A 23857-nucleotide genomic window follows, 5' to 3' on the forward strand; every position below is an offset into this window, starting at 1 on the left:
AATCACTGCTCACAAGTTCATTCAGCAGTTCAGCTTAGCTTTAATGAGCAGCTAGGGCTTATAAAGACTGATGCCAAACTGGGCTGTCTTTGTAATGGGTGAAGGATGAATGTCTGTCTACAGATCAATGGGCCCCCTGGGCCGCTTGGTTTTTGCAGGGGGAGGTTTTATGGTCCCTTCAGATCTGACAGTTTGTTTTTCTCCCCACATCCTCCCCTTCCCCTTCATTTGAAGATTTAATTAGAGCCGGGATGTTTGGGCCTTTTAAATCAAGCCAATTTTTTTTCCCCCTAAGGAAGCAGGCTCCTTTCCTTTTTATTTGTTCCAGTGTCTTCCCTGCTCAGCTTGTGGCCTTCCTAGCCTCCTGGGACCAGTCACTTGCAATCCTGCTGTGGTGGTAGTGGGGGGTAACATCTACTGCATACATCCCTACACTGCTAATAAAGGACCAGGTTGTAAAAAGCCAATAAGCAAATTAGGGGGAGGGGCACAAAGAACTCTTCCCACCCATATGCAGTCCATGCATCAGCCTGGCACATTGGCACTTAGGAAAGCAGAGGATTGCTCCCCAGAGGAGCACATCACCACAAAGTGGCTGGGGTTAGTAAAACAAAACAATGCAATATAGTTGAACAAAATATGTCCATGTTTCCAAATCAATTTTTTTCTGCAGAACTTCCATGAAAAATTTCAACATTTTTATTTTCTTTTGTTCCAATTTGAAACACAAACAAATTTTACAATATTACAATTTCTCACCGTTTTCTGACCAGCTCTATAACTGACCTTGCACACCTGTTTATGGTCAATCCATTAGACTGTAGAATTGGTAATAACCTTGCAATCCCCTTATGGGTAGGTTAGGATAGCCATGCAGAGTCTCCAGAATAATGGCACTGGCACAAGACAACCACCTTCACTTATTACTGGAAGGCAATACAGAGACATCTCCCCTCCTGCAGCTGGTGCTGCTGACCCAGAACAGTTTTGCTTTTGCCCCAAAGCAGGGAGCACAGGCAACTCCCGAATTTCATCTCAGAATCCTCTCTGAGAAAGGGATCCTTCTAATCTGGGAGGAGCTATGCCCTTAGGTTGTTCCCAGAAACACTCGCTCACCATACCAGCACAGTAAGTCTGTTACATTATTCACAAAGGGTGAAATTCATCCCTGTGCAGAGAGCCAGAATAAATTCTGTGCCTCACTTAAGTCTTATTTCAGGGCTCACATGGTGCCTAGCTCTTAAGCAGATCCTGAACAGCACAAAGGCGTTTGGCTGGTGAGTTAGACTCTATCTGCATAATCTTTTTCATTTCCTTTTTCTGCAAACTGTATATTAAATATATAGCTGTAACAATAATGTATCTTTATTTAAACCAAACTTGGTAAAGAAAATTAGAAAGATGTTAAAAATTCCAGTTAATTAAAAACTGATTATATTTAATCACAGAGACTTTCAGCATACTGTGGACTATTTCATTTCACGAAGCTAAACAGCTGCAACACAAAAGGAATTAAAAAAATGGAAAAAAAATATATTCTTCCTCTGCATGAAATAACGGTTCGCTGATTCGGAAATCTCCATTTGAGGAAGTGCTACTGCAACCCACCTGTCTGCATTTCAGCATACAGTGATATAAATGGGAGGGGTGAGGAATATATCATTTCCTTCTTTTGAAGTGCTTTGTGTGCCTGCAGAGTGGTCATGACCAGGCAGTGAGGGATCTGATGAAAGCAGTGACCCAGAGTGGCCAGCATGTGAAGCAGCTAGTCCTGCCCCTTCTGCTCCTTACCCCAGGCCTGGATCTGAGGGACAGGGGCCGAGCATGCTGGGGTGCAGACACAGCTAGGGAGCACCTCTCCCTCCCCCCCAGCAGGCTAAGCAGAAATCTGGGGGGGCAGTTGTCCCCACATACCCTGACACACACACACACACATACGTCTCATATGGTTGTCAGCAAATCTAACTTTTACAGTACCTGGTGGTGGTTAGTATCAAGTCATTACAAGACATGACTCCTGCTGTTTCAGTTCCAAAAATACAGGCCTCTAACAAACTACAGGAGAAGTCTAATAGCTCACAGCACTATTAGCCTTTGTCCCTTCTGTGGACCATACACTAAAGGGCAATATTACCAACTTACACATATAGAGTAATACCAGAACAGGCTGGGAAATGGAACTCTCATCCTATGGGAAAAGTGGACGTTTTGAAATTAGTTTCTGTACTGAACCAAATGGAAAGTTGAAATATTGAAAACATTCATATAATGAAATTTGCCAAAAAGATTTAAATCAGAAATGCCAAAATGAAAATTTTGACATCAGTCAAAACAAAATGAAAATTGTCATCTTGAATTGAGATTTTGAAATCAAAATCATTCATTTTGTTTTTTAATTGATAAACCAAAATGACATTTTATGTTGAAACAAAAATTGTCATTTTGTTTCAAAATGGCAGTTCAAAATGAAAAAGCTCTGTTTCAACATGTCTTAATGGAACTGTGGCGGGTTGGATCACAGAAACCCCCTTGGGGCTGCCAACTGATGTGCCAAGACTACTTCTGCCCCTGCTTTCCCTGCCAGCTTGGGACTCCAGAACCCTGCCTGATTGTGCCAGACACACTTGCCGCTACAAACAGAGACCCAGGTCTGAACCGCATCCCACAAACTGCAGGCTTAACTGAAAGCAGCATAAGAAGTGTTCCTGCCTTTAACACTCAGATGCCCAACTCCCAGTGGGGTCCAAACCCCAAATAAATCCATTTTACCCAGTATAAAGCTTATACAGGGTAAACTCATAAATCGTTCAACCTCTATAACACTGATAGAGAGATATGCACAGATGTTTGCCCCCCTTTTCCCCAGGTATTAATACATACTCTGGGTTAAATAATAAGTAAAAAGTGATTTTATTAAATACAGAAAATAGGATTTAATCAGTTCCAAGAAGTAACAGACAGAACAATGTGAATTACCAAGCAAAATAAAATAAAACACGCAAGTCTAAACCTAATACAATAAGAAGCTGAATACAGATAAAATCTCAACCTCAGAGATGTTCCAATAAGACTCTTTTACAGACTAGCCTCCTTCTAGTCTGGGTCCAGCAATCACTCACACCCTTGTGGTTACTGTCCTTTGTTCCAATTTCTTTCAGATATTCTTTGGGGATGGAGAGCCTATCTCTTGAGCCAGCTGAAGACAAAATGGAGGGGTGTTCCAGGGGTTTAAATAGATTTTCTCTTGTGAATGGACACTCCTCCCTCCCCTGTGTAGAATCCCAGCTACAAGATGGAGTTTAGGAGTCACACGGGCAAGTCACATATCCATGCATGACTCAGAACTTACAGGTAGCAGCCATGGTTCACATGCTACCTTGAACGTCCTCAAGTAGACTTCTTATGTGGATTGGAGCCTTCCAAGATCCATTGTCCATTAAGCGTTTCTTGACTGGCCACTTAACTTGGAAATTCCTTTCTAAAGAAGCTGTCAAAATACCTTACTAAGGCTACTTAAAATCAAACCAGTACACAGCCAATATTCATAGCTTTGAATACAAAAATGATACATGCATACAAATAGGATGAATAGATTCAGTACATCATAACCTCTACAGAGATATGTTATGTGGCATATGTAGCATGAAACATATTCCAGTTACATCATATATGCATTCATAAGCATATTTTGATAAAGCCATATTGGATGCAACATCACAGGAACTTTATAAAAAACTGACATTTTCCCAAGAAAAATTTCAATTTCAGTTACACCATTTGTTTGAGGGAAAAAATTCCCTATGCAAAATTTCAACCAGCTCTAGTTAGTACATTGCAGTATGTTTGAATTGCTTATCATTTACTGAACTTTGAATCATTTCTAACTTTTCTAATAATAAAAGTTAAAGTTAATGTTAAAATTTCAAAAGCAGAATTAACCATGAATAGTCTTTGTGCAAAATGAAGGCGTAAGGAAACGGAGAAATGGTCTAAAATAACAGCACACCATATTTTGTATTATCTTCAGTCTACAACTTCTTTTCTGAAGGTACTTTGCAACTAAGGGAAGGCGCTTGCCAGAGGGCAAGTGGAGTTTGGGCCCTGATGGATATATTTATCCATTGCATACATTGTGAGAAGCAAATTTAACAGAACAGCCTTTTAAAATCTCAATTTTCTATACTTAAGTGTATGCCATAATGACAGTGGTGATTCCAAAACACATGAAGTCAATACTGGCATTTGTTCAATGAATTTAGGGATGATTTCTTCATAGCCTCATCGCTTGTGTAGTGATTAAGGCCATGATCCAACAAAGCATTTGAACACATGCTTAACTTTAAGCAGACAGGTGGTCTCATTGAAGTCAAGGACAAGTACATACTTCAGTGCTTTTCTAGTTTGGTATAATACGTCTGTGCAAAGCGAGTACTACAAAACCTGAATGGTAGTGTTTTACACTCATATTGCCCAGGTGTAAATGATGTCATAAAATGCAAGGTACTGGAGAATCAGTGTTCATGAATAGTGCTAGAATGTCAACTCCAGAGAGCAAAGTCTTGGCCAGTGAAAATGCAAGCTTTACCACACAGTTCAGGCATCGTACCTCAGCTTTGTTTTGAGGGGAGTGCCTGTATTAATGACAGGGTAGTTGGATCTAGGGAACCAATTCAATGATGTGTTTAGGAAGTGTACACTTCTCCACTAGGAAATAGACTGAGATCTTTAACTTATCGCACAAGTTATTGCATACCCATCAGAACATAGCAGAATTTGGTCACTTCTAACTTGGATTACAGTTGAACAAATGACCTAGATATGAGAAGTTCCATAAGACAGTAGCCATCTCTGGAGCCAGCCACATAGCACTCTCAGACACCTTCACTGATGTGGTATAAATGGCTAGACAAATGGACATGACACATGCTGGCAGAGGCAAAAGAAAAATGAAAGGAAAGCACTCTCTAAACTAGATTTTAAGCTTCTTGGTACAAGAGCCCTGTCTGATTTCCTTGAACAGCAACCAGCAAAGTAGAGCCTGGTGCTTGTTAGGGACACTTGCTACTGCTATAATACAATACCACCACAAAATTAGTGGAAGCATCAATTTCTATGGGTTAGCAAAAGTTGACATGCCAAATTGTATGACTATTTTTGGCCCTGAATATGAACGTGAGCCTGACTCTTGTGATGACAATTACCATGCAAGTTGTGAACCAGAACAAGCCAAACTATAACAACATTTTGCATTTACATATCACTTTCCATGGTTGGTTCTCAGATCACATTACAGTGGTGAATCTGACCTATTGTTTAGATTGTAAGTTTCCTGGGGCAGGGCCTCTATATGTAGGGTACCTAGCACAATGAGATCCCAATCCTTGATTGGGGACTGTACATGCTAATGTAATACAAATAAATATAAAGACTCACAAATCTTCATTATATGGATGCGTAGAGTGAGGTACGGAATGTTCAAATGGCTTGCCCAATATACTCAGAAAGTCTGAGGATAGCTTACAGCCACCTGTTCTAAGTATGGGACCACACTTCCCATCTTTGTTATGAAGATTAATCAATACTTGATTTATTGATTGAGATAATCAAGGTCTTTGTACTTGATAAACATGTCAGTGCTGGAAATGAAATAAGAACAGAAGCGCTATCTTCAAATTGTGTTGCCAAACATAACTCACCATCTGCAGCCGTTGATCATTTCACAAAGCTGTGTAATCTGCTAATTTTAGATACCATGATGATTGGTGTTATATAAAAACCTAAACACTGAGGAAATACTCCCTGATAATGCCCTAAAAATTTTTAGATATGGATGTGTGAAAACAATGATAATCAGTGAAAATGCTTTGTTAGTCAAGCAGATCAGAAATGATGGATCATTCTGTCTAATGACAGATGAGAGCAGTGATCAAAGACATGACACAGAATTTGTAATTCTAGTGAAACTCAATGAGAAAGATATAGGCCAAACAGTAACTAGATTTTAGACATTCTGACATATTACAGGTGAACACCTTTGCTACCTTTGACAAGACAAAACTATACTTTGGAGTGAAGTTGTCGCATTCCACAGTGATGACAACTGCAATGTTATGAAAAAGAAAAACAATGTGTTTCTTTTCATCAAGCACAGCCCAACTTATCTGACCTAGGTTGTGTTTGTCAGTTGGCAAGCAGATGCTGCCAACATGATAGGAAATAATGACAGTTACATGTCTCAGAGCTGCTGTTGGATATAGTCTTCCATTCCAAGCAAAAGAGAGGCTACAAAAGATATTAAGTATTCAGGAGCAATAAAGCATGTCAAACAGTGCAGCACCTGCTGGCTCGGCCTACAGAAGTGCATATCAAGGACACTGCAGCAACAGCCAGACCCTTTAAAACTATCTCAGTAGCCAGGAACACGTGGATAAGTACGCCAGGGTGCAAACAGAAGCAGATCACCTTACTTCAATAAAGATGAAGTTCTGTTATTATTATCTTAACTATATCTTGGTACCACTTAACAAATCTGACACTGCCTTTTAAACGGAGGCTGCCAAAATAGCCTACTTGATACCAAAGCTGATCAGATCACTCTGAAAGTGATGGGGCAAGTACACTCAAGTCAAGCACTTCATGGACTTCAGCTATGAGGACATATGATCCTAGCTGACTTCAGGATGGAGAACAGCTGTTAGACGACAAGAGAATTCCTACACAAATGAAAAACCAGGAAATATATTGTAACTGATACCTTAGATGGCTTAGATATTGGCTAAGAATAGATTCTTTAAAGCAATCAGTTCTGTGTTGCTGCTAGAGCTGGTCAGAATGTTTTGACAAAACATTTTCGTCAAAGCTGAAACTTTCCATCGAGATGTATAGGTTTCAACAAAATGTTCCTCAGATATGAGAGAAATATTCTTTGACACTCTATAGCCTTGTGGTTAGGAAACTGGCCTGGGATGTTGTCAAGGTTCCTTCCCCACTCTGAACTTTAGGGTACAGATGTGTGGACCTGCATGGACACTTCTAAGCTTAATTACTAGCTTAGATCTGGTATCGCCGCCACCATCCAGAATTTCAGTGTCTGGAGCACTCCCTGTCCCCCCAAAACTTTCCCCTCCCTGGGTAGCCTTGAGGGACTTCACCAATTCCCTGGTGAACACAGATCCAAACCCCTTGGATCTTAAAACAAGGAGAAATTAACCATTCCCCCTCCTTTCCCCCCCACCAATCCCTGGTGAGTCCAGATCCAATCCCTTTGGATCTAAAAAAAACCAAGGAAAAATCAATCAGATATTAAGAAAAAAAGGCTTTTAATTAAAGAAAAGAAAGGTAAAAGAAAACCCTCTGGGAGAGATTAGCATATCAGCTACTCTCACAGACAACAGATTCAAAACACAGAGGATGTTCCCCTGGGCACAAATTTAGTTACACAAAGAAAAAAATACCCAAATACCCAATTTTTGATAATTGCCTTAATGGTACCAAGACAAGTTACAAAGGAAATAAACATAAACCTATTTATTCCTTTCTAAAACTTACTACTCTGATAAGAGACTGGTTCCTTGATCTTTTTCACTCCCGCTGAAACTGAAACTCTAAACAAAGGAAAAACGTCTCTCCTTCCTTTTGAAACATCTTGTTCCCCCATTGGTTCCTCGGGTCAAGTGTTAGCCTGGCTAGGTGAACATTTTAACCCTTTACATGTAAAAGAGGCATTAACCCTTAACCATCTGTTTATGACAGATGTGGTGAATCACCCTGCTCTGGGTGATTCATAGTGATCTGGGATGAAAAACTCTGCTCTGAATCTCCTACATCATAGGCCAGTGCTTTAACCATAAGGCTTTAGAGTGACAGATTTATTCACATCTGGAAATCAACAAGGTCAGGTTTTGATCTGAAAACAGACATTTCACTATAATTCCATTTTTCCAAAACATTTCATTCCACACTGGAACAAAAACAAATTTAGAAACCTCTAAAGTTGATGTAAAATGAAATAATCCTCCAGAAAGTTCTAATTGCTGCTAATGGTAAGATGATAATGAATTTCCCATTCAAACATTCTGCTTTATAAACTTTACAGTTACCGATTCAGAGCTGGATATGAGCACTGCAGGGAGCTGCTTTATGGGCTGGCTAAACTTCGTATCAAATATGGAAGATATGAGTAACTACTATGCTGCTGGCTTGTCCTGAGAGTCACCCAAAGACCCTGAGAGTCACCTAAAAACCAAACAGAGCTAGATGCATGCTGGGTGAAATATCCCTGCTAAATCACCCCAGGCTACCTAATTTCCGGAAAATTATACTGAATCTACTGTGTTCATCAAACTTCAATGCAGAGTGTGCAAAAGTATTGCTAATGGGGAGAAAGGATGGTCTTGCGTTTTAAGACACAGGAATGGGAATCCAGACACATAGGTTGTAGTCCCAACTCTGCCATAGACTTCCTGCAATACTTTGGATAAGCCACTAAACCTATCCTGATCTCAGTTTTCCCTATCTTTAAAAGGAATAATACTAATAATAATATGCATCCAACGAAGTGAGTATTCACCCATGAAAGCTCATGCTCCAGTACGTCTGTTAGTCTATAAGGTGCCACAGGACTCTTTGCTGCTTTTAATAATAATTCTGTACCCTTGTACAGTAAATAAGCATTGTGAGACTACATTCATTATGTTTACAAGAGTTCTTTGATATCATATGATGGAAGACACTGTTGAGTTGCTAAGCATTATTATAACAAAAAATGTACAGCTAGTTCCAAGAGGATCTGGGATATGACACATACATTTGTCATCATGTGGTATTGCAGATAAGCTCCAAAGGAATTTACAAATAAGTGTAATCAAAATGTGTTTGTTGATCCTGGTGTCACCGTGCCTCAGTGGGTCACAGCTGAGGATTCCAGGTTCAGGACAAACTGCTGAGAATTAGGGCAGACTCACCCCAAACTGGGTGATTATTCTATTAGATATACCAAGCCAGAAACAAAAGTAAACTTCTGTGTCACCGCACTGATTAACAAGAAGTCAAAAATGCAGTCTTCTTAGGCATTCCAGCCTTTATTTCACCACCCAGACACTAGACTTTACGATGAGTGGTTATTGAAAACCAATTTCATCAAACAAAGTGTTCGTCTGATCTCAAAAGATCAGCCACATAGCCAGATCAGTATAGAACCTAGATCTTACCCAATAATCACTCTGTTGCCAATCCTTTAGTACCTAATATTTAAAGGTTTCTTTATAAGAGAAAAGAAGAAGAATGTTAAAATGGTTAAAGAAATTATATACATACAATCACTGCAAAGTTCTTGGATCAGGTTTGTGGCAGTGATGTTACAGACTGCTGGCTTGTCAAATCTCTGGTAATTTCCAAAAGATTGGAAGTTCCTTAGTCCATAGTCAATATGCTCCTTTTAGTGTAAATTCGGACATCAAAGGAGGAAACAGGAAAAATGGAGATGCTTTCAGGGTCCTTTGTATCTTCTCCCATGTGGAGGGAATGTTAAAACTGCAGTACCCACCTGGTGAAGTGAAGAAACTGATTGACAGATTCAGAAGCGTACCGAGAATTCACCTACTACAAGACAGGCCCAACAAAGAAAGTAACAGAACGCCGCTAGCCATCACCTACAGCCCCCAGCTAAAACCTCTCCAGCACATCATCAAGGATCTACAATTATCCTGAAGGATGATCCCTCACTCTCACAGACCTTGGGAGACAGGCCAGTCCTTGCCTACAGACAGCCCCCCTACCTGAAGCAAATACTCACGAGTAACTACACACCACAGAACAAAAACACCAACCCAGGAACCAAACCCTGCTACAAACCCCAGTGCCAATTCTGTCCCCACATCTATTCAAGTGACACCATCATAGGACCTAACCACATCAGCCACACCATCCAGGGCTCTTTCACCTGCACATCTACCAATGTGATATATGCCATCATGTGCCAGAAATGCCCCTCTGCCATGTATATTGGCCAAATGGACAGGCTCTATGCAAAAGAATAAATGGACACAAATCTGACATCAGGAATCATAACATTCAAAAACCAGTAGAACACTTCAATCTCTATGGTCACTCAATAACAGATCTAAAAGTGGCAATTCTTCAACAATCTTTTTTTTCAAAAACAGACTCCAACGTGAAGCTGCAGAACTGGAATTAATTTGCAAACTGGATACCATCCGATTAGGCCTGAATAAAGACTGAGAGTGGATGGGTCATTACACAAACTAAACATAATTTCCGCAATACTAATTTGTCCCTACTGTTACTGACACCTTCTTGTCAACTGTCTGTAATAGGCCACTCTCTTACCACTTCAAAAGTTACTTTCCCTCCCTTGGTATCCTGCTGTTAATTGATTTCTCTTGTTAGACTGAAACTCATACTAGATAAAGCAACCCCTATCCTTTCATATATTTATACCTGCTCTGTAATTTTAACTTCATGCATCTGACAAAGTGGGTTCTAGCCCATGAAAGCTTATGCCCAAATAAATTTGTTAGTTTCTAAGGTGCCACAAGGACTCCTTGTTGGTCTTGCTGATACAGACTAACACGGCTACCACTCTGAAACATCTCAGTCTTAGTGTGTGGAAAATTACAGGCACAAGATGGAGTCCTTCTAGGTTCACATGAGCTAGTCACATGTCCTTGTACGCTTTCATGACTCATAGAAGCAGTCATTGCCCATATGCTGGCTAAAGGCTCTCTGAGGAGACAAGCTTCTTTAATGGGCCATCAACTTGAATGGTCCATTCACAATGTACTGGCTAGATTGGATGTAAACAAGTGTTACCCCCAGAAGCACACACATAGTCAATATTCATAACTCTAGGTACAAAGATGATACATGCGTACAAACAGGATCATCATAATTGTTCGATTGTAACTTTTCCATTGAAACTTTACATCACATCCTTTGTACAAGATTTGTTGCAATTGTCTAACAGAGGCACTATTAATGATATAAATGGTCTTACTTTAATCATACAGCATCACACCTGGTCCACACACCATTTTTGTACTAGTACAACTATGTCAATTAGAGTTATGATTTTTTTTTACCAATACATCTATTGTGACAAAGTCAGTTCTGACAGATATAAAAGAGTCCTATTGGGTTCTGAGAAGTGGACGGGCTCATGCCTGCCCACAGCTAAAAGACCCTCCCCCAGCCCATGGGGAGAATCCACTGAGTCCGGGACACAAGTAAGTATGGGGGACAACAGAAAAAATAATAAGAACAGGTGTGAGGGTTAAAGGGTCAAAAATAGGGAACCTGAAGGGGACACCAAGCAGAGAACCCCGGACAGCACCCCACTGCTCCTTGAAGGTGTCAAGGGAAGCCAGTAGATGCTGCCCAGAGGAGCTCTGCCCAGATACATGAGTGGAGAGTGGAATGGAAATAGGACCGACAGTCACAAAGTACCCTCTCAGCCAACATCCTCTCCCTGGTGTTACGCATGGCCACTCCGCAGATGGATGGATCCCCAGGGCTGGTGGCCAGATGCCTCTCCTGCTCCAAGACCTCTTGCTCCAGCTGCTCTATCACCACATCATATCTCCACAGGTGGTTGGCGTTGGGGCGGGGCTGGGCTGGGGCCAGCAGAAGTCGGCACCTATGGTGAAAGCAGTATGTGAGCCTTAGAATGGTGAATGTCCTGTTCTCTGTGAGCTAAGAAAGGGTTACCTCAGGTTAACTAGCGACATCTGAGTCCAGTTAAGGGCTGGCAGTGACCTTAAAAAGCCCCTCTTCTGGGAAGAGATAGGAGGGGAGAGATGGGAGATAAGTTGCAGAAGGTTGAGTAGCAGCAGGGGGAAAGGTTTCTTCTCAGTGGAAGGTGGCTCTCCTTCCCCCTACAGGGGAAGCAACCACACTAACAGACTGTTTGGGGAAGCAACAAGAGGCCGGCATAACAAGTCAACACACAAGTGGGGGGGAAGACAATCCCCTTCTGAGTTATGTACTTTTTTCTTGGGCCTACCCAAGGCCTACTGTGTAAATATGGAGGAATAAAAACCTAAGTGAGGAATAAAAACTCTTCAGAGTGGGAATGACTTATAACAGGTCCCCACAGCCAGAGGGGGGAACTGCTGCACCTGGCAAGGTGAAGGAGGTGCCCTGCCACATTGTACTGGAAGCATACTAGCATGGAAGCAATTATATTGGTATAAAGATGGTTTATATTGATATAGCTTATTGCTATTTCTAGATGAAAACAGCAACACTGATAATTTATACTGATATAACAGTGTGTAATCGAGGCAGGGTTGTACTGTGTGAAGGGGTCTACTCCCCATAGGTACTGACTAGTGGTTAGGCGAGGAATACGATGGGTGCTTTTCTGTTTTAATGCCCCCTGTTGATAGCCACTCTGGCCCTGTGGTGGTCTGTCCCCTTGTGTGGTTCGGCCCTCCATCTGGGCCACAAGTTGCGTTCACCACTTCCAGGGTATATAAAGAGTCCAACAAAGGGCTAGCTGCACTGCTCAACAAGGGGATTCAGGCTTCATCCAGCCAAAGTCCCAGACTCTGGACTCTCTAGGATGGGAGTTTTCCTAATCCTGAGTCTCTGGTATGAGGGATAAGTTTTTTGCATCCAGCCCCATCAAGGGTGGGTCGGGGAACCCAGACCCACCCTCGTCACTGGGTTCCGACCCAAAGCTAAGTGGCTACCTGCCCAGATCACTTCCTCCCAGCCTCCACATGCAAGAGGGAGAAGCAAAGGCTTGTAAACAAAATAAATCAAAGAAGAAGTCTCCAACCTTGCAAATGTCTCCAGAGTCCTCTTCCCTCAACAGGGCCAGTAGACCATCAATAGTTAGGGGCCCTGGTAGATGGGCCTCCCACAGCACTCGTTTTGCAGAGCTTCAGAGTATAGTTCTGCTCACCTCAACTGGCTGCCTGCCTGCCTCCATTCTGCTCCCTTTTTAAAGCTTTGCCTCCAGTCTGTGCATGGATTGCTGGCGTGGTGGGGTGGAGCTGACTGGGACAAGAGCAGCTCTTTAACCCCTTCCTTTCCAGTGTGGGGCATGTGCACCCCACCATATGCTCCTTTAACTACGATGAAAGTGATACACATTCAAATGTAGACCAGACAACAGTATCTTCCTTTTAGACAATGTGTCCTCATCACAGACTTCTACAACTGACACTAACTGATGCTTTGCTGGTCTTCTCAGTCTAGAGGCAATAGTCTAAACAAGCATGAGGATGTGAATTACCCTGTTTCTTCCTAGAGATGCTCCTTTCAGGTCGAGAGTGGGATGCATAGGTGGAACTATATTGGTGAAGATTACAGTGTCCATGCTGAACACTGACAGGCAATTTCACTCTTTATGACTCTTGAACCAGCTCCTCTCACCAGACTGCAAAACGCACATTTAAAAAATAATTCTGTGTCTAGATGTGGAACAAGTTTATTATACGGAGAACGGTTTGAAGTTACATTTCCATGAACTTTCAGTCATTTTTGCAAAACTAACACTAATTACCATACATAGTGATCCTGAGCAGCCCCCAGAATCCCGGAGCTTTAGAATACCTGTCACAAGAGAAGTTTTCAATTACATAATTCTACTACTACTTTCAATTACCATAATTATTCTCAAGCACCACAACTTTTCTAAAGTTATCTTATCTCAAAGCAGAAGTTTGCACTTATCTTGGGAACCAGAACAAATGCAGAATTCATATGTCTGGGTGGGGTGTTCCCTTCGTTTGTTACTAGAGAACTGTGTCTAAGGGGTAGAGTCATGATCTTCGAATCAGAACTCCTGGGTTCTGTTCAGTTCCTGAATTTTGGCTGGTCATGCCATAACCTCACATCTCAATGATGAAGGTAAACAAAAAAGGGGTAAAGGATATTTTAGGAAGATTAATTTGGAGCATATCACCACTTACCCCCCAAAGTATAGTAATGGTTCTATTTTTAGCTCTGTCACAAATCTGCTGAGTGGCAGGGAGAAAGTTGGTGCAGAATCTGGCCCAGGGGATTTGATCCTGCAAATAGTTCCATTTGGGCACAGAGGACTGCCTGCATATAGCCAGCTGTAGGATTGGGGCCTTCTGTGCTGTTCAGTGTCTCATATTGTGCCCACCCTCATGGTATCTGAGCACCCTCCAGTAGTGCATTAAGTGACATGGATTGCATCTATCATATGTAGCTCTTCCCTTTTCCCCAGAAGGAAAATTGTGTGTGGGTATGTTATTTTTATTTTTTCCTTCAGCTTAGCTGTGCTGTATTTCAATCCCCCAAAGAAGGGGGACGGGGGGAAGAGAGAGAGAGAGAGAGAGGGAGGAGAGAGAGGGAGAGAGAGAGTAGTATCTGCATTTTTATATGTTTTATAAGTTTGAACCATCGAATTTGAACCACTCTGTTTCTGACCTGGTTCTGCAAAGCACATAACACATGTTTAATTTTAAGCATTGTGCTTTAGTGCTTTGAAGAACTGGAGCCTATGTTTTGAAATTCAGTACACTGGACTGGTCTCACTCATGCTGGCTGTCACTTGTGTAGCCCTATAAAATGCTCTGGATTTACTCTCAGTTTACACGGAGCAAAGTGATACAAAGATCTAAACTCCGGATATAATTGAAATGTAATGACAGTGCTTCTGCTTGCTCTTTTCACAAGCAATCATTCTCACCAGTTTCACGGGCAGTGTACCAACTGAATATCAATCTAATTTTAAGTCTCAAAATAGTTAAGCCCAAATTTTCAGCATTTACAAGCCTCTGAAAACTGGCATTTTAAAAAAAGCGCTTGAACCAACCTTACTATAAAAAATGTCCTGCCATGCTGAGAGACATAAGGATGGTTTGCTGCACACTGCAGAATCCCAAGTAATTCTCTTGAGCTATTGCTCTAGCAGTCTTGCCTTGCTGTTATAGTATCAATTATAAGTCTTTTTTTTAACATACAGTGATAACTCTTTCTGCTCTACCTCCACACCACTCTTACCCCCTCAAGGAGCTGCAGCTCAATCAAACCAGATATTACAGAAACAGAAACAAATATGTCATCTGTAATGGAGGGATAACACCAAGCACCTGCAAAGTCTGTAATTGAGCCTTGGACATCAACACTCTAAAATACTTACTAGCAGAGAATGAGAAGGTATTTTTAGCTGTTGCATTTCTGTCTGCAGTATATGGCCCAGTAGCTAGTGCTCTGGACAGGAATTCAGGATACTTAGGTTTTCCACCAACTCTGCTACTAACCTGCCATGTGATCTCCAGCATGTCACTTCACCTCTGTTTCCTTTAACAATCTTTTCTGTCTTGTCAATTCTGATTGTAAACTCTTCTGGGTGAGGACTGTCTCTCAGTTTATGTTTGTACAACATCTAGCACAATAGGAGTCATGATTTTGGTTACAGCTTCTTGTTAGTACTGTAGTATCACAATAAAAATATTTGCTCTTCATATAGAGATTTTTCAGCTTTGAAAGTTGGCGTCCAACAGCACATACATTTTGCAGAAGATCTCTTCATTAAAAGGAATGAAGAGGGTAGCATATTCACAAGCCAAATACTATTCTCATGTATATCAGCGTATATTCAGATTAACTCCATTGATGTAAATGTCTTATCTGGTGTAAATTAGTGTACTCCACTAAATTGAGTGGAGTTTTGCCAAGTTACTTCATATAAGGATTCGGCCCTGGGTAACTGAAGTTTGCATTGGGGTACTCAAGCAGTATTTGGCCCAATCTATACAAAGAAACGAATTTGTCCTCCATGGTCAACATACAGTCAGTATTTTCCTTCACTTTCCCTTATTCCTTTTTTTTTGTGGGGGGGGAGGAGGATGATTATTTACTCAGCTCTTATATTAATATAATATATATACATGGAGATATACCTATCTCACAGAATTGGAAGGGACCTGAAAGGTCATCAAGTCCAGCCCGCATCTTCACTAGCAGGATCAAGTACTGATTTTGCCCCAGATCCCTAAGTGCCCCCCTCAAGGGCTGAGCTCACAACTCTGGGTTAGCAGGCCAATGCTCAAACCACTGAGCTTTCCCTCCACCCTGAATATATACTAATTTTGAAATATTAGCTAATTAATCCTCACACCATGCCAGGAGATAGGCAAATATTATTATCCCTATATTACAGCCAGGGGAACTGCGTTGAAGAGGTTAAATGACTTGCCCAAGGATCCACTGCAAGGCAGTGGCAGAGTTGGAATTAAAATTCAGAAATTGATGCCTGCCAGTCCCATGCTCTAATCATTACACAAGGCAGTATTTGTAGTTTATAGAGCTGAGCATGTTAGGTCATCTTCATTACCTGGTGTTTTAGTTGCCAGGGTGGATAACGAGTTTTTGAGTATGTTAAAGAATCAAACTAGACAAGAGAAGTGTTGTTACAAGTTATGGACCTGATTACTGTTGTTTCCCAAAGACTTAGCCCGAGGTTATTCTTCACAGGTAGTAAAGGCAAGACCTTATATGAGAGCACAGTATCACAAACAAGAGGCACTGGAATAACTCAAGACATTTAATTGCAATTAATCGCCACTTCTGGATCTTAGTTATGTGGAAGCTCTAAAAACTAAACAGAGAGACAGCAGAATTACTATCAAGAGACACAATTTATTATTTTTTACAAAGCCACTACACTGGCAACTGGAGGTATCCAACATAGCATCATCAATCTTTTTAAAAGAGCTGAGGGTGATTGTCTGTGTTATAAACCTGTGGGCCTTGCTTCAGGAAAATAGTTGAGAAAATCATTAAAGATAGAGTTATACATTAAGTAGATATATATAATCTGATGGGACAAAAAAGCAGTGCTTTACAAGGGTGAATGTGCCTCTCTCAGCTGCTAGAACTCATTCATCATTAACAAAACAGTGAATAAAGGCAAACCAGTGGATAAAAAGTATTCAGGCTCTCAAAAGACTTTCAAAAAGACCTTTACATGAAGCTATTAAGTAAACTTGGTAACATGAGTAAGAGGTAAAGGCTTGTTCTGGATTAAAAACCATTTTAAGATATAGGAAATAAGAGAAGGGATAATGGCAAGAGGTCAACAGTGCGGTGGCCCAGGGATCAGCACTGTTTGCTGGTGCCAAATCCTAAGGCCCATGCTCATGAACAGCTCATACTGAAATCCAGTGTTAACAATGGAAATGAAATCAATGGAAGTATGTGTGTCAGAACGCCTTAAATAAAGACTGAAGGGTTTGCGCCTCTGTTTATTGATGATCTGGAAGAGGAAGTGAATAGTAAAGTGGGCAAGTATGTGAATGGCACAAAAATACTGAGGTTAGTCAAAGTCAGAAGGACTATAAGGAACTCCAGAAAGACCTAAAGAAACTGTGGTAACTGAGCAAAGTTTTGCCATCACAAGTTATGTTGGCATATGGTCCCCATAGTTGTATATCACTTGTGTGCATGCATTCTTGGCTCCTTGCATTGGTGCTGGCATGTACTCACCAGGAGTGTTTGTGTTGATGTACAATGCTGTGTACCATGGGTAGGGATTTCAAAGAGCAGCCCACCACTCTTCCGTGCCCTATGTTTTGGTAGTTTTTGACAAGGCTAGTGGGGAAGAAGCGAGTCACTCAGAGGGACTGGGAGCAAGGGGTCAACTTCCCATCATGCAATGTTCTTCATCCCGGAACATTATCTCTAGCTCCTAATTTTGTGCCTATTTTCAATTTCTCAGGACCCCCACTGGTCTTGTTGCCATTGACCTCTCTGACAGAAGCATGGACCTGCACAGCTCTTGAGCATTGCAAGCACAGGGAAGCATGATCCTCCAGTATTTGCAGAGCCACAAGAGGTACTGTGGGGAACATGATGATTTCTTGGAGGACCATTTTCTGTGGGACATAATGGTAATGTTCACAGAGCAGCTGCAGACAGTAGAGCGCTGCTTCTGGGCCCAAGAAATGAGCACTAACCAGTAGGATCACATTGTAATGTAGGTTTGGCATACGAGCAGTGGCTGCAGAACTTTCAGATGCACAAGATCACATTCCTGGATCTGCGTGCTGGCCTCACCCCAGGGTCAGATTTCCAATTAGGCATAGTAGGCAGGATAGAGGTGCTGGCATTCTAAGGCCTGGCTTGCCAAGTATACAATTTTCTAACCCAATTGGGTTAATTTTAGTGTCAGTTGTCGGAGTTTTTAACAGTTGTGAGTTGCGGTATTTTGGGCTATCTTGCTGCCCTGCTGCCGCTAGTCCCACTGCTTGGGAGTTCTTAGGAGACAGAGAGCATCCGAACTGCCAACCCTCCTGCTGAGATGCCCACATGCCGCTTATCTCATATCATGTCCCCTCCCCTTAGGTGACTTTTGCGGCATGTGCAGAATCTCTTGTCCGAGGGAGGCAGAATTTTTTTCTGCAGAAAATATGCTGCAGTTCCACCTTTCGCCCACCAGAGGCCACGCTGTGGTGCCAAAACTGCCTGATTTGACCGGTCTGGAGGGCAGGTGGTGGGTGCATTTTATTCAAGTGAAAATTCACAGCATCCTTCTTGGAGCCAGGTTAGGAGGCAGAGCGGGACACACAGGGCTGGTTGGGGGGTCAGAGGGCCACATGGAATGCGAAGGCAGGGCTCCCGGCAAGGCAACCTGAGGGGGTGCTTAAGATTCTGTGCTAGGGATGAGTAAAGTGTAAATTCGGCCCTGCTCACCCCAGACATCCAATGCAGGGACACCAGATTGAGATTGAGCGCTGCACTGAAGTGAAGAAGCAAGTGACGATCACACTCTGTAACTCTGCAATGACAGATACCTACTGGTCAGTGGGAAATCATTTTTGAATTGGAAACTCCATTACAGAGGCATTGTCAAGCAAGTGTGCTGTGCATTAATAGTCTCCTGCTACGCAGGACTGAGATTCTTGGTAATGGCAGGACATAGTGGATGGCTTTGCAGCTATGGGGTTTCCACAACTGCAGTGGAGTATAGAGGCATGTGCATCCATGTTTTGGCCCCAGAGCACTTTGCCATAGAGTACATCAACAGAAAAGGCTAATTTTCCATGGCTATATAAGTGCCATTCTTCTGTTAGTGAGTTTACGTCAACTTGGACATTATTTGTAGGTAGCTTCTCTAACTGTATCACTTAGCTGTATTGGTGTTTCTATTCCAAACACACCGTCTGAAGAAGCTTTTCAAATTTACAAAGATGTAAAACACAGTTACATCATTAGGAGAGAAAAAGCAGAGGGAAAATCAGCATTAAAGGCAAGGCAGATGAAGATCGTTAAGATGATGGGGTGCCGGGCCCATCATCAGCCAAGCAAAAACAAAGGAAGCAGGTCTGAAGATTGGTGAGGAGGAAAAAGAAAAAAATAATCCTAGCAGAAGGTTTGAAAATCACAGCCTGCCCGTGGCAAGAAATTTCCCTCACCAATCTCAGTGCTGTGATCCCTGGGTCAGCTGCCTGGAGATCCCATGACAACTTGTAGACCTCCACAGCCTTCTTGTAGGGATAGGCCTGTTGGATGGAAAGATTCTGGAAAACTGTCCCAGAAGTTGGAGAGGAGAGGGCATTTCCATTAAGAGTGGCAACATTGTAGAGGAGAGAGAGCAGGCTATGCTTGGTGATGGAGAGCTAGGAAGAGATGTACATATAAAGCATTGCAATAAAACACATATAATTGGTTTATCCTATGATGGTTAGCCTAACCAACCTTCTTTGTATCAAAAAGAGGCTTCTTGAAATCAGTAAGGGTTGGATTGGGCCCTTAGGCCATAGCTTTGTTTGCCTCTTTGGTGCATTCCAATTGTAGATATATTTTCTGAATTTTTTCAGATTGAATTTGTGCTTGAGAGATACTGAAGTGCTCAGAAACCACTCCATGGAAATTTAGGGTGCGTCTAGTTGTCATTCTGTCTGTAGCTCTCACTTTCCCTTTCTTGTGTTTTCTCTGATAAGGGACCTTGGTGACTGAAATATAGATCAAAGTCCCAGCCTCAGGCTGGTCAAAAGAACATGAGGGTGGAGGGAAGAGAAGAAGCACATATTAAAAAATGTCATGGAGCTTAATGGATTCTCTTTTCTTGTTTTCTTTTATTTCTTTTTGAAGAGAGTATGTCTCATTTTGCATATTTTAAAACCTGGAAAAAAAAGGAAAAGTGGAGTAGGGACTAAACTAAAAGGTAGGTGAAATAATCTGACATTACACTTTATTATAGTGTAGGCTGTGCCTACATCTATCATTGCCTTGCTCAGTTGTCTGTTCATTATACTGCATTCCACATCTACATTTAGCTTTGATTTCACATTTGATCACACAGCACTAGAAAATGTTCTGTAGGAAAGAATCCTGCACTGGCAGGGAGCTGGGCTGGCTGATCTAACAGGTGTTTCCAATCTCTGGCTCCTGAGAGTCTATGAAATGGACACATATATACTTGGCCAGTAAAAATCACTGTAGCTTCATTAACTTCAGTGGATCTTCTCCAGTGTATGCCCACTGAGCATCACTGTGCTTGATCTACTAGTTGCATTTGCTGTTCACTGGACTTCTTTCATGGCAGCTGACTGTAACTGAAAATATATTTCAATTGTCTTATTTACAGTGGGCTGTGACCACACAGATATTTTATTAAAGCTAGTGGGCCTGATTCTCTACTGCTTTGCATCATGTGTAGCATTTACAGTTGTACATGCGAATGCAAACCCAGTGAGTTGCCATCAAATGCTACCAAAGTAGTGCTTGACACCAAGTTTGCACTCACTTGCAAATGTGTAAATGACCATCAGTGGGCAATTTGAGAAGACAGGGTCAGTGAGAAAATATCTTTTTATTGAACCAACTTCTGTTGGTGAGAGAGACAAGCTTTCCAGCTGACACAAAGCTCTTCTTCAGGACTATAAACAATAGTGCATACACCAATGAGCAAGGCAGTGAAGAATCAGTCTGAGTAAATCCTGAATTAGATGGAACTGACAACATCTTGGTGAACACAACAAAAAGAATACGTGTGCACAGTTTTGAGAGGAAAAGCTACAGACTTGCTCCTCTAGTATTCAAAGCCCCTTTTATTCACAGACTTTCAGAGAACCAAACTGTTCACTGAAAACAAACATGTCAAAAGCACTAATGAGAATTTGCAAACAGAAGTGCTTCCATTGCTTTTGGAAAGCTTTATGGGATAATGAGGGGAAGGAAGATATAAGGTTGTTGCAGAAGGACAAGAGGAAAAAATGTATAAGCAGGAACAAGAAGGATGAGGAGGAGGAAGTTCTGGGTTAGACATGTTATTTCAAAAAGTATAATGGACCAGAAGGGACCATTGTGATCATCTAGTCTGACCTGCTGTGTAACACAGGCCATAGGACTTCCCTGAACTAATTTCTGTTTGAACTACATATGTCTTTGAAAAACAGCCAATCTTGGCTTAAAAATTTCCAGTGATAGAGAAACCAGCACAACCCTTGGTAAATTGTTCATAGTTTTACACCTTCCTCTGAGGCCAATGTAAGAGACAGGATCCTGGACTAGATGGACCATTGATCTGGAAATCCCTGTGCTCCTTTAAAAAAAAATCCTGTTCATGGCAAAGTTATTATTTAAATATATAAAAAGTGAGTTTTTAAATAACTATACAAATATCTTATCATCTCCACTTTTGTTAGCATTTCCATTAAGCAGAACACCCATGGGGCAGCAGTCCATTAGCATTGTCAGATGTACTGGGATGTAGTTACAAACACTGCAGGTGTCAGGACTTTTGGAAAGAATACTCTGTCCAATTTTGGTCACCAGTGTATGGAAAGGATTTAGAGAAACTGGAAAGGATCCAGAAGCAAGTGACAAAGATGATCAAAGGGATGGAATGCAAGCCATATGAGCAAAGGCTGAAGGAGCTAGGTATGTTTAGTTTGGAAGAGAGGCATTTAAGGGGGGACAGGAAGTGGCCATGGGTCCAAACTACAGCAGAGCAGATTTAGATTAAATCTCAGGAAAAAACTTCCTAACTGTAAGAACAGTAGGACAATGGAACAGACTGCCTAGGGAGGTTGTGGAAGCCCCTCCACTGGAGATTTTCAAAAGGAGGCTGGAGCCATCTGCTTTGGATGATCTAGACACAACAAAGACTACATCTTGGCAGGGGATTAAACTAGATGACCTTCCATCTCTTCCAACTCTATGATTCTATGATTCTGATGAAGGATGTTTGTCCTGCCAGCCATAGAGCTGCGCTGAAGGCAATACCAAGCTTTTCCTCTTTCAGGCGTGGCAGATTGCTGTTGAGGGCATGTCAGGGGCAGAGATGGGAAGTAGTGTGCTGGGGATGCAGAGAGTGGAGGGGCAGAGAACACAGTGATCTGCTGATCCTGAACCAGCACAACGGTCCCTGTGAGCCAGCTGAAAAAGAGCTCTGTGTAGGCTCGAAAATTTGTCTCTCTCACCCACAGAAGTTGGTTCAATAAACGATGTCACTTCAGCCACCTTGTCTAGCTGCAGCCAGCGTCGAGCTGCGAAAGCCCCTGGAGCAGCCCAGTATTTGGGAAGCAGAAAGGTGGCTTCCTCACCCTCCACTCTCTCCTCAACAATGCAGGATGTCCACATGGGACTCAGCAGAGAACCCAGCCCTGTATCTATTCGGATAGCTTTTGTGAGCTAGAAGGGATTAGCTTTAGCAGCAAATGTTAAATGATCTGACTGAGTAATCAGATGCGTAAATGACTTACCCTCCTATTGAATGGTCAGTAAGCCAGACTGATTTTTTAAGTAGTCAATTAAACCCCCATTTGTTCAAGCCTTTCCACCCAGAAAGAATAACAGAAAGAAGGCTCCCAAACTACTTTCTCCCTCTCTCTGACTCAGAAGTGCAAACAACCCTTTCTAAATATGTATTAGCCAGCCAATTAAGGCTTGGTAAAATGAGAACAAAGGGAGGATCAAAGAACCGTGCATAAAATTTGAAATCTCTCAGTTTGTTCTCATGCCTCATTGTCCAAGTCACTTCCCTACATTCTCTAATGTATTTTTAAATCTGAGTTTCACAGATCTCAGTAAAATCCTAGCCTCTTCCTCCCCCTCCAAAAATAAATAAAATAATAGTCAAAACTAAAACAAAGTCTAGGCAAAAAGTTAGGGTCAAATTCATCCCTGGCACAACTCTGAAGAGGTTCCACTAGAAGTGAGTTTGCCTTTTAGTCTTCTTTGAAGCGGAAGAGTTATGGAATGAACAAAGACTGAAAAGAGAGCGTTAAAACTGGAACATTTCAAAGGGGAGTGAGATCTAAGCACCATGGGCCAGATTCTACTCCATTTCATCGGGAGAGACCTGGGTGATGTCAGCGGGTGGCACAGAGGCAGCCAAGGTCAGAATTTGGCCTTTTGTCTGTAGGAAATATGGAACTAACACTGGAAACGAGACAATCAACTTCTGCTACAATGGAATTCAATTGTGTAATGAAAGAGTTCCAGGTACAAAAAGAAAACAGGAATCTCCTTTAGGGCCTTATCTGTGTGGTGTCTCCGGAAATGTGCTGAGCAGGCCCCACTTGGTCTAGTTTGTAAAATAGTAATTAGTTACCATGAGTGTGTAGTGGCCCTAGAGCCCTTTGGAATCTGCAAAGATTTGGTTCTGTTTTCACTTCGATCAATTTTCTTAGTGATTTAGATCCTGAGCCAAAGCCAGTTGAAGTCATTAGGAGTCTGCCATTGACTGAAAAGGGTTTTGGATCAGGCATTAAGGGAATAGCCAATAACCCACAAGACTATCGTCCATACAGGAGAAATCAATCCCACCTCCTGACTTCACAAATTCTGCATCAGGCTTCTTCAACTCGGAGGGCAGGTCTAGACTTAAAACGCTGCATCATCACAGCTGCAC

At 41.9% G+C, this 23857-nt stretch overlaps 1 protein-coding gene across 2 annotated transcripts in view; it reads left to right on the top strand.

Moving 5' to 3' along the window:
- The first annotated feature begins 1172 nt into the window (after positions 1-1172).
- Positions 1173-23857, top strand: part of LOC115651630 — a 165154-nt gene continuing 142469 nt past the window's right edge. Inside the window, exons 1-2 of one of the 2 annotated variants that reach the window (XR_004000439.1) lie at positions 1173-1277; positions 1449-1540. The gene's annotated coding sequence lies outside the window, so the exon portion shown is untranslated. Of the gene's footprint in view, positions 1278-1448; positions 1541-23857 lie in introns of those variants that run through there. The other variant, XM_030562843.1, reaches the window with a different exon arrangement.

The sequence above is a fragment of the Gopherus evgoodei genome, chromosome 1 (assembly GCF_007399415.2).
Source record: "Gopherus evgoodei ecotype Sinaloan lineage chromosome 1, rGopEvg1_v1.p, whole genome shotgun sequence".
NCBI classification, from domain to species: domain Eukaryota; kingdom Metazoa; phylum Chordata; order Testudines; family Testudinidae; genus Gopherus; species Gopherus evgoodei.